The following is a 12,188-nucleotide window of genomic DNA, read 5'->3' as shown; positions in this document are numbered from 1 at the left end:
TTAAGCACATTATTACTGGACTGATGAGAACTCTCCTTTGCATGCACGCACAAGCACAACCTACACGCTTTTCTCGTCTCCTTCTGTTTTGTACACATTCCGTTTTCACTGATGTCACAGCACTTTGAACTCAGTACGGATCTAGACTTATCGTTAAAATTGCTTGTGCTTTTTACCATGACTATGATGACATAGTAATTGTGTTTCTTCATCTTATTATCTACATAAGGTCTTTTATAAATTAGTCAAGCAGATGTGTATTCAGTTTAGTAATTAATATTAATTAGTTATTCCATTAAACCATTCAGAGCCCCGGAAAACGAATTACCCGAACAACTAATTAATTCTCTTTTGCAAACTAGTTTTAGGCATATGTGGAAAAATAAGTTCAGGAAACAAAGCTAATATTATCATTTTCTCACTACAAACACACATACAATGACACATTTCCCTCAAAAAACCTAATTAAAGATAAAAGTTAAGAGCTGTAAATCCAGACCAGCTTTCAATTAACAGTACAATAAAAATGTATTAAAGCAGATTAAACAAAACCTCAACATACAGCTGATATGTTGGACTAAGAGTGACACTCTTATAGATATTAAATATGCTCTTTGAATAGCTTGGTAATTCAACTGTAATTACACCAATCGGAAAGTTACAGCAGCGAAACACATTCTAGAGAGAGGTTTATTGTTCCAGCTTTTTTGCTTCCATTTCACGATGCAAAACGTAAAAAAGAAACAAGTGAGGCTTCCACTAAAATTGTTGGGAAATTTCTAATAATTACCTTGATATATTTTTTTAATCATTATTATATTCCTACGTCATCACTTTTAATTGACGAAACAGACAAAAGAAAAAAAAAAACGAGTAAGAAAATTATGCTTTTGCCAGGTTTTAGAATTAGAATATCTGCAGAAGGGTTGAAACTAATTCTGGATACTGCTTTGCAAACAGCACTGAAATGGTGGGTTGAGCACATTGAACAAACAAAAAGGGGTACCCGCAGAAAGCTAATAGATTCCATGTTGGGGATAGGGACTGTTACATCCAAGGAAGAGGAAACAAGTCCCCAGCCGCCGGGTCTCGGGTCTGGGAGCGGCTGGGACCGGGAAGCCCTGTAATGGAGTGCTACGCTCTGCTGAGTAGGGGCCCACTGGGCTTAAAGACACCTTGGAAAACCATGCAACAGCAAGACCTGACACAACGGCTCCTGTTCGGAAACCACACCGGGTCCAAGAGAAAGAGCGCCAAGTGTAGAGATGTCACAGAAAATAAGACATCGACCTGTCGTTGATCTTCGGGCCCACAAGTTTGCTCCAGTCTCTCCTTTGTTTTTACCAACAGGAACTAACACCTTTTTTTTTTTCTTTGTAACTGGATTCTGGCAATGATTCAAATACAGGAACAATCCACAAGGTCTGCTCAAATATACTTCCTTCGATTTACGTTTACTTTCCATTTATTCATTTAGCAGACGCTTTTGTCCAAAGCTATGTACATCTCAGCAAAAGTACAATTTATGCATTACAAGAGAAGGAGACATAGCTGCAGACATGAAAGTCTCAAGCAAACCTAGTTTACCTACCACTTGCTGCACCGAGGTTCATCGTTCAAGTAGGTGCATAAGACACAGGATAGAAAAATCCTGATACCCACACCAATTTTAAAAATTTTTTTTTTTTTATTAAATATTATAAGATACACAAATGAGCAGTACAATACCAGAGTAATGGCTGAATAAAATAAATATATATTTATTTAAATATTTAAATATATATTTTTTAAAATATAAAAATATAAATCCTGTAAATAGCTGGGAGCAGTTCCATTTTTCTATAGTTCTAGATTTTTAATGACAGCACACATATTGAACATTTCATATTTAGTACAATGGATTCCTTTACAGAAGAATTTGCTTTGTGTCGAAAGAATATACTCTGTGTAAGACACTTTTTGGTTGTATCATTCTTGTCAAGTGTAATACCTTGCTCCATAGGCTGGAAGTGCACAAAAAAAATCATGTTTAAAGCACTTTTCAAAAGATGTCATGGTTGAGAAGCTTGAAATTGGAATCCCCGTTCTTACATATGTATAAAATAAATTAAAACCTGGCCAAATAAGCACACTTGGTGAGCGCCTCCTGCATTCTAAAATGAAAGCCTCTCTAGAATCCCCGCATTTTTCGTTTGTGTTTTTTCATATTACATCATTCCCAAAACAATTAAATGGATCCAAGTTGTTTGAAGAAGTGGAGCAATACCTGCACAGACAGCCAGGCTGATAAAGCCACATTACCATTTGTTTTGCATTGCAGGGTTTCCACATCAGCCCAAGGCTTCTATGACATTAGGGGCCTAATCTAAATCTCGGTCAGTGCCTGATCCCCAGAGCATCCTCCAGGTTTTATTAGCATCTCTGCATGCCCCCTCGGAAATGGCAAAGCATTTGCTCGTTACTGGTTATTTGGTTCGTATTACCTCTGTTTGCAGTAGCGGTGCATCTGAGGGCACGCGAGACCGTAATGCAATCCAGCGACACCAGTGGTACAGTGTTAAGGGAATGTGAACCAAACATGTTTATAATTCCACCTGGGAACAGATGAAGCGCTGCCCTGTGGAATCTGTTAATCTGGCTTAGAAGAAATGAATTACTGGTATAAATAGGGAAAAAATAAAACTGGTCTCAAACAGATAAACAGAACAGCTACCTTAGAAATAACTAGCAATGCATTGCAAATTGATACGGAAAAGGCAGCCCAAAAGAGCTCCTGGTGTCGAAAAACCATTTCCACTTTGTTTCGAGTTTGCTGCTGCTGCTTTAACAGAAGAGCCGATATGACCAACAAAACTAGTCATTCCATATGTTTTTCAACATGTGTTTTTAGTGAAAAATATTGCTGTAAAAATTTGAATAGTTTTTTAAATCGGCACCCCCCCCGACCCCCCATTAACGTAGGGCCAAATGTCAGGGCAGCAAAAATGTCCTCTTTTATTCCATTGTGCATCCTCTTATAGTACAAAGAGTTGCACACACCTGTATCCTGTGTCTCTATGTGTGCTATTAATGTTTCAAATTTGCAATAATAGCACTGACACAACTGCAAGCCTAGAACAACAGCTTTTTTTTTTTTTTTAATCGTAAGATGTTATCGATTCTGTAAACTGATTCAGTATCTTTTCTTCAAAGATAATTTTGTCACCTCTCTGCTTAATACTGTGTTTTTCCTCCCAGTTTTCCCCCTTCCTCTGAAAGATGACAATTAGCCCCCTATGAATAGATGTTATCACCGGTCCTATCACCAGCTGTGAAGATGCTTTTCTGCATTAAAAGGAATTAAAACATTTCAGACAGCAGTAACCTGAATATGCAATGGCGACCACAGTGACGGTCACCCGAAGACCCCAGTGGCTCTGAAAGAAATGGAAAAGAACTGTATTTCCAGCCATTGTTACTCACATCGAGGATCTATTACTGGTGGACGGAGCACATTAACAGGCTCATTATCTGTTTCCGTCCATATGGACTTTGGCTGGGGTGGGTCGCTCCAATTGGCATTTGGAGACGCTCTGCCTAATTATTACGATTACGCCATCTCAATCATAAGGGGCAGTTACAGAAAATGGTGTCGTGGCCTTTCCAGATTGCTGCCAGGGTAGCCAGGCAATAAGTGAACGATGTTCACATGCCCTGGAGCTCTTACACAGCTCTCTGGTGTTAAAGTTCTTATTGCTTAGAGTTAGAAAAGAGAAGAATAAAAAATAGTTTATGAAAATGCATGTGTCATCGGTAGTGGAAAACCTGGATGCAGTCACAGGGATGACAAAATCATACATACACTATTGTCATAATATTCCTACACTCAATGTAATTGGAGGTATTTGAAGTCAGAATAATTTTAAGCTAAATATAAAAAAGAAGAGACAAACGAAAGACACTGTTGTGGCTTACTGACAGCTTGCGTTGATTTTTCTTCCTTGCTACGGACATGATACATAAAAAACACAAGCTTATGAGCAGTAAAGAGAGTGTCTTCTGATTATGTTAAAAAAGGTTGAGGGAAAATTGCATTTTCTATATTATGTTAATTACTTTAGACCTGTTTCCAAATTTCAGGTCTGACTGACCTCTTGCCACCCACCCCACCACTTTCCAGCCATGCAAGTTGTGTGTAATTACCCTCAGTGTGCAGTCATCTGTCCTTTCTGTTTCATTATACTGGTGTGGCACCATAGCCCAGTCATGTGAGACATGCCAGCAATTAGGGTTATCAAAGCAGCAGGCCCTGCCATCTGCCTGTCCCCCAGCATATGTCCCTCTGCGCACAGTGACCTGGCTTTCGTTGGGGTCCGCCCTTACGCACCTGCGCCCGGTATATTCACCATCCAGCGACACGTGGATTGGGACAGTTCAACATAGCTGTGCAAATATGCTATGGGGCAAACGAAACACATCGCTGTGGATGGTAGCGAACTCATGTTAGTGGATGGTAGTGGGTGCATTTGTTTGTATGTATTTGTTTAGCTTTTTTTCCAAGAAATTTGCAGTTTTGAAACTTCCATGAGGAATGGACAGGAAACATAATGAGCACAGGATTACCGCTAGTGTATCCCATCAAAATCCAGTGTCCAGTGAGGATTGCCTGCTCACTCCCCAACAAAAAAGTTGTACTTATCATCTGTTGTAAGATACCCAATCTTGGACTCCTGAAATAAAGGCTACAAAAGTCAAATATTCACCAGGGTAAATTCCACAAACACAGAGGCTTGAAACCTTAACCTTGAATTTGTGATAGAACTACATAACTTGCTGCAGCACCATGCTGCCTATGCATTTGAGACTAAGACTAGACTTTTAGTGTCTAATAACTGTTTTAATAATTTTCTGCACTAGAAATGTCAGCCAGCTTTCAGGAGGATATATCTCAGTGGCTTGGTGGCTCAGCAAGCAGTACGTGAACGGTGCTGTTGTCTCGTGGAAATGATAACGAATGAGCTGTAGCGAGGGTTTTTCTTCTTTATTGCTGCCTTTTGGTCATTTTACAACACATCATAATGTGAATATCATGCAAATATGCTCTTTTGTTTTATAGTTGGAATAATCCCATGGTGTGCTTTAGGATGTCAAACACTGAGGTCTGCAGTGTAGACTTCCTGTTATACAATGAAAGATTGTGATTTAAGATCAATTAAAATAGCATGACTTGACATCTGCGCTTAATTTAAAAGCAATTAGGAGGAATCAGCATGCAGCTCTGGCAGGGATACTCAATCTAATGTCGAGACCATTTCCATAGCTGAACACATAAAATACCTGGTATGCTTGTTAGAATGTAATTAATTTTATATTTATACATGGCAGAGATGGTCAGAAGATAAAAATATAGGCAGCGGTATTAACAGGTGTTGTCAAAGAGATGTCATGGCTAACATCTTCATAAGCATATATGCTAATTGTACAGAATAAAGGGCAGCTTTCTGATGAAGTGCTTACTTCTTATCTTGTGTTCATGGAAAAGGCACTGCCACTTCTCCAAAATGCAGAATATCAGTTAAGTGCCCTCAGCCTCAAGCACTGTGCGAAGTTTTAAGCGGATATCTGACAGTGTATTTCCATCCATCACTCATTTGGTAGTCAATAACGGGTGTTAGCATTTATTTAAGGCTGAGGAAAAAAGCGAGGACCCGGAAAAAGAGCAGTGTAAAAACCTCGAATTACCTGAGAAATCTGATAATGTTATAATTAGTCACACATGGCATCATGATATGTGCATTACAAATGATACACTTGCTAGAGAAAGGAAAATATACATGATTGCGTGTAGAAAAAAGAAAGTGAAATATCCTTTCCCTATTTCCATGAAGCGGTCGTTCAGCAAACCCTCTTATCAGCAACAAACACTGTGTCAAAGATGTAAATTTTCAAAAGGATCTTGAGTGCATTGTTAGCCAGACTGAAAGCTGTGTATATATTTATACTCAAGGAGAGTGTTCTTCCAGTATATCTTTCCCCTCTGGAACCAACTAAAAGCCTCTTAGAGGGACCTCATCCAGCCATGGAGGATTCACCTTTACTACGTGGATTTGTTTCCATGGAGATCAGAGAGACAATCAGAAATCAGGAGGCCGTAGTCTAAAAATTGTGTTAAAGCCATCTACTCCACACTTTCGTTCTGGATTAAACGGGTAGGCGTTTTAAAAAAAAAAAGGAGCTCAAAGGGTTAAAGTGTTTGAGAGCAGCAGACAAACAAAAAGGTAAGGACACTAACAGCAGCTACCGTTCTCTCGACCTCTGAACCTTGTAGAATGTACTTATGGGAATCTTCTTCGCCGTGCGTCATATTCAATGGCCTTTGTTTCGAAAGCGCTCAGCATATAGGTTATATCTTCATTTTGTCTCTGCATTTGTGTGGAATTGTAATATATTACATAATGTGCTTTCCTTATACGCGGAGAGATATATTAGTTACCTCGTGTTTTCGATGCCAGGGAGATGTCAAAGTAAAAATACTGCTCAAATGAAATGTGTGGTCACTGAAGAATTTCTCAATTTATATCCCCACAAAGCATTTTCACAGTAGCCTTTACACACTGAGTAAAATGTGGTTCTGTTGAATTGGCCTTTCTGGACTATCTTTGTTGTGTTTGAATGAAACTGTTGAGATCAGTGGTAGCACTGACTGTAACTACAGGATCTACTTCAATTTACCAGAAATAATGTTAGCGCTTTCAACAGATCTTGGAAAACTGGGCCATAGCCATTTTACACATATTAAAGAGATCATTTAAAAATCTATATAAACTTTACATGTTCATCTAGCTATAACAGCAAGAAGAGAGGCTTCCAGTGTTAGTGTTTCTCTATTTAATCATTCATTTGTAAACATGGACTACACAGGTCATGTAGTAGTAATTACAAAACAAAATAGTTCATTTTCATTTTCCAGTTCCAAACGCTGTTTTATGTACCTATATGACAACTTGTGTAGATACTAAATTCCCATAACTAGATAAAAGATGAAAGGGACTGCAGTTGGAAGGAACAAATTACTGCAGCAAACATTCCTCTGACTACTCTCTGTTATTCATGGTAGTTTTTTTCGGCATCGCTAGTAGCCTAAATTAAGCAGTACATGATTTTCTAGTCATTCTTGAGAATTATTCATGCAGTCCACACACAGTTGCCTTGCACGTTTTTTAAGGTATTTTTTCCTAGTGGATTTCATTTACAAAAAGGTAGTCAGCTGTAGTGGGCTATATTCTTCAAACAAAAGCATTTTGAAGTCTTTGAGAATGCTTTTTTCTGAATGTTCGAATTTTCTGGTGTACACCCACTGAGTAGAGAAAACTTGTGAGTACTGCAACATAGAGTTTATATTTATTTGTGTGTATTATTGGTGGTGGGCAGCATTTCTGACCTGCAGTGGTCCCCAACAGTGGTTTCCCTATGATGCCCTGCAAAACTACCAAACAATGATTCCCTGCATTATGGCCCTACAGTGGTTCCATAGAGGAGTGGTCCGCAGTGGTTACAGCTGCTGCCTTTGGACCCAAAGGTTGCTGGTTTGAATCCCATCTCGTGCTGCAGTACCCTTGAACAAGGCACTTACCATAAATCGCTGTAGTAATATTGCCCAGCTGCATAAATGGGTAATTGCAAGTGGCTTAAAACTGTAAGCTGCTTTTGGGAAAAGTGTCAGCAAAGTGAATAAATGTGCAGTAAGACCTTATAGGGGTTTCATATAGGAGTGGCCTACAGTAACGCCCTGCATTGACTGCATATAGGAGATTTCTACAGTGGTTCCCTACGGTAAGGCCCCACAGCAGCTCTTTACAGTATTCACCCACAGTGATGTCCTACAGCAGTGCGGCAGCATTGTCCTACAGTGGTCCCCTACAGTGATTTATAACAATATTTTACAATGGCGCCCTACATTAATGCCTGTAGTACAACTTAAGGTGATTTCCTCTAATATTTCTTACAGCAGTGTCCTACAGTATTGCCCTAAAGCAGATTTATACAGTTTTCACCTACAACGGTGTCCAACAGTTGCCCCTTATATTAATCACCTACAGTAGTTTACTGTATTGTTGCCCTACTGTGATTTCCTTGTAATGACACCTCACAAAGTTTCCCTAGAAAAATGCCCTAAAGTATTGCCCTACAGTGTTCCCTTACAGCAGTGCCTTACAATAGTTCCCCATCATGGTTCCCTACAGTAGTGCCTAGCAATAAAGACTAACCTTTGGTGCAGTGGTACAGAATCAGTGCCTCCCGCAGATTCCCTCCCTCCAGTGTGGAAGAAGGATGAACACACAGGAGGGAAACCTCTCCATAGTTAATGTGAGATTTATTACCAGAGAAAATGCTGGTGAGTAGATATGAAGTTCAAAGTGTAGTTGTTTGAATGTGGAAGCCAGCGCGGCCTCATGGGGGGAAGGGGATATCTGTCATTTCTACACTCTCTGGGGCTCGGTGCTGGATGGAAGAGTTAATAATGTGACAGCCTTAAGCATGAAATTGTTATTATTATCATTATCATTATCATTAGTTTCGTTAATACTGAAACGTAAGCCTGTATCGAAAGAAGAGATATCAAGTTATTTACAAGTTTTAAAATGATAGAAGCATGTTTTATTTAAAATAAGATGTGTTCCGCATGCGTGCAAGGGAAGAACAACAGGTGAACACTGTTGTTTTTAAAGCACGTTGAATGATAATCAGAGCAGGGAAGAGTGTGTTGTTCCTGGAACCTGTATTTACACTAGATGGCAGTTGTGTAATGTGGGAGACCCTGCTGGCATCTGGGGGAGAGCTCGAAGCTCTGGGTGGGGGTTTGTGGGGGGGGAGCACGCACAGCTCTCGGGGTCCTCCGCACGGCCGACGAAGACCCCCGTGGACCGCGGCAACATATGTTAGCCATTTAGCCACAGACATTTATTTCTTTGTTTTACAGCCTGGCTCTCCTGGAGAAAGTGCCGGGGCTGTCTGGATCATGTCAGAGGCCGGTCGGATCAGGTTCCTGGGGCAAAGCCAGACACAGGGAGGAGAGGGTTATGGCTGTGGGGTGCAGTGGGGGTGGGGGTGATGAGGGGTGCGGGATGGGGAAGAAACTGACCCTCTCCTCTTCGAAGCCTTCGAAGAAAGCCCTGCGCTTCCATGAACCTGGGTCAGGGAAGAGCCGAGGTTTGAGCTCCAGCTGAGCAAACAAAATGCTGCTTTTTATTGTTAATAAATCATATATATTCTGCACAAACACAGACATATGTACTTCGGGCCTATATGCAATATTCCTGAGGTACAGATATGGTGTATGTTTTTAATAATGTGCATTTAATCAACAACAGGATCCTTGAATAAATCCATTTTATGCTGTGAGAACAGGTACAAATCCGGCATCCTCTCTTTCGTTAATCCTCTTATTCTCTCTGGCTGCTCCGTGCGCTCTTCCAGCAGTGTGCGGCCTGGAGGAGCAGCGTTCGGCGCGCGCGCACAGGGGACGCTATTTGCGACAATGCTTCCTGTCAGCTCCTGGGGCCGCCGTGCAGAATGCGAGCGCTTTCCCTGCGCTCCTCAGCCAGTGCGACCGTAAAGGACGGTCAAGGCTCAGACAGCGAGAGGTGCACTTTCCAGACCTGCAGCACCTCTGCACAGAAGAAGAGGTTAAAGACACTCTCTTTGGAGATATTGTTGTAGCTTAATTATTTATACTTCGCTCTTTTCCCAGCTACCGTATTGCGTGTCGTGAGGTTGGACTTTTCAAGATAAAAGCGGGCGGCTGAATGGGCGGTGGGGAAGTGGCAGGCAGAACTGTGATTTAAACAAGAATACGATAAGGAATTTATTTAAACACATCGCAGACAACACTCTCCCAGTCCTCACTTTAGTGGCACCACATCACCTGACATGGCGGCAACGAGATGCAGAGATTGAAATTGCGAGGCTCGGTGCACGGCCCCTTTGTGGGCCGGCGCTGTGTAATTGACTGTCTCCCTGATGCTTTGTGTGCGGCTGACAGTGGGGTGATGTGGCTGTCGGCGGAGAGGCGGGACGGAGGGCCACAGGGTCCCCCCAGCAGAGAGAGTCGGCCTTGACCTCCCACCAGCCCCGCAGGTCTTTTTTTGTGTCTCTTTCTTTCCCTTTATTTCAGACACCCCCTAGAACATTCATAGTATTTGTGTAACGTTGTGAATGATTTACCACTGTAAAAGTAGTGGTCAGTCAAGATACCAAATCTTTAAGACTTTTCACTTCAGTACACACATTCAGGTGTCATACAAAGATATGCATGCACACATCCCTAGAAAAATATAAGAAATGCCTAGTACCTTGGAGCTAGTAAGTTTAAGCAGAAAAAAAATAAACAAATAAATCAACCACTCAGCTCAAATGCATGTCAGCAAAGCACAACAAAATAGCATGAAAAGTGTTGCTCTACCATTTGCATTTTAAACATTTAAATCTAAAGAGTCCAAAGACATGCTGTTCAAGTTCCCCCATAGTGTGTGAGTGACAGAGAGAGTGTGTTCCACTGATGTATGGATGAGTGACCCGTTGTAAGTAGTGTATCTAGCAGTGTAAGTCTTTGGGTGCTCTGGTTTCCTCTCACAGTCCAAAGACATGCTGTTCAGGTTCCCCCATAGTGCGTGAATGACGGAGAGAGTGTGTTTCACTGATGTATGGATGACTCACCCGGCATAGCAGTGTGTCTAGCAGTGTAAGTCACCTTGGTGAATAAGGTGTGCGGGCTGATAACACTACACAGAGTTCGTTGGAAGTCGCTTTGGAGAAAAGCGTCTGCTAAATAAATAAATGGAAATGTAAATGCCAACGTGTTTTAAACTTCTGCATAAAATATTACGATCACCTACACAATGCTGCCATTGACATTACCGTGCAAGATTACCATGTAAACAGACCCTGACTTGGATTGGGATTATGATGGTCTGATGATAGGAGAAGCATAGAAAGAAATGGGCCGGTAGCTAAAAACGCAGTAATGGAAATTACAGCGCTGGTGTGGAGCTATGCTGCGAAGCCATCTGACAGCCCACGTAGCGCTGTAATCCCACTGGACACAGAGCAGAACGGAGTAAAAACATTGCCGATCCAAAGAGCTTGTCCCCTCCTGCTTCTTAAAGGGTGTAAAGAAAAAAACTTTGGGATACAGAGGGAGGGAGGGAGGGAGGCTTCCGAGACACTCGAGGTGGGAGTAATGAAAAGAGCATGCACCCAGGACTCTATGAAGTGGAAGCACATGGCCTGGCCAACGTGAGGGGACGGAGCTGCTGTAATGGGGACCAGATGCAGACTGAGGCCTTACAGTGCAAGCGGACGCGGGGCGGTGGGGGTAGCAGTGGTGGTTATGGTAGGGGGCGATTTATTCGTCTGGGAGATGAGGAGATACTGATGTTCGAGAACCCTCCCCTGACCCCTGCAGCTGCAGGAGTGTTCCCATCCTACTGTAAACTGTGAACTTTATGGGTTGGGCCTGCTGCAGTAAAGCCTGTCAGCTCGGAAAGTAAGATTTACTAACTGATGAGAAAGCACCAACATTCACTGGTCAGCCTAAATTACTTAGCTGATTGTTTTTGTAGCAAGTAGTCATTCAGTTCTCTACAAAAAACAAAGAATTATTTTAAAGTTTTTATCCCAAATTTCTTAAACTAGTTTGTGAACAATTATACATGTGAAAGAAGCTATGAAAAATACACCCACACTATTACCTGCTACCTGCTGTGTGATATTGAGCCCTTATAACCAATGGTTTGCAACCACAGCAGTGTTACACGGGGCACAGTCTCAGAATTTACTGGATGTATCACTTATTTATGTTGCTGATGCTTTTCTCCAAAGCAGGTCACAGTGCTCGGCTTTAAATGCTAAATCACACACCCTATTTTACTGATTTATGTTCTGAGTATTGGGGGGTCTGGTGGCATAGTGGGTTCAGCTGGTGCCTGCTATGTGGCGGGTCTGGGGATCGAGCCCTGCTTGGAATGCCTTGCAATGGACTGGCGTCCTGTCCTGGGTGTGCCGCCCTGTGTTGTCAGGTAAGGCTCTGGCCCGCCGCAACCCTGCTTGGGACAAGAAGTTATTGACGATGGATGGATGGATGGATGGATGGATGGATGGATGGATGGATAGAAGTTCTGAGTAATTTTGTCTAAAACAATCCAGAAGGA

This window comes from Scleropages formosus, chromosome 16 (genome assembly GCF_900964775.1).
Source record: "Scleropages formosus chromosome 16, fSclFor1.1, whole genome shotgun sequence".
In the NCBI taxonomy this organism is placed as follows: domain Eukaryota; kingdom Metazoa; phylum Chordata; class Actinopteri; order Osteoglossiformes; family Osteoglossidae; genus Scleropages; species Scleropages formosus.
This window is presented reverse-complemented; position numbering follows the sequence as displayed.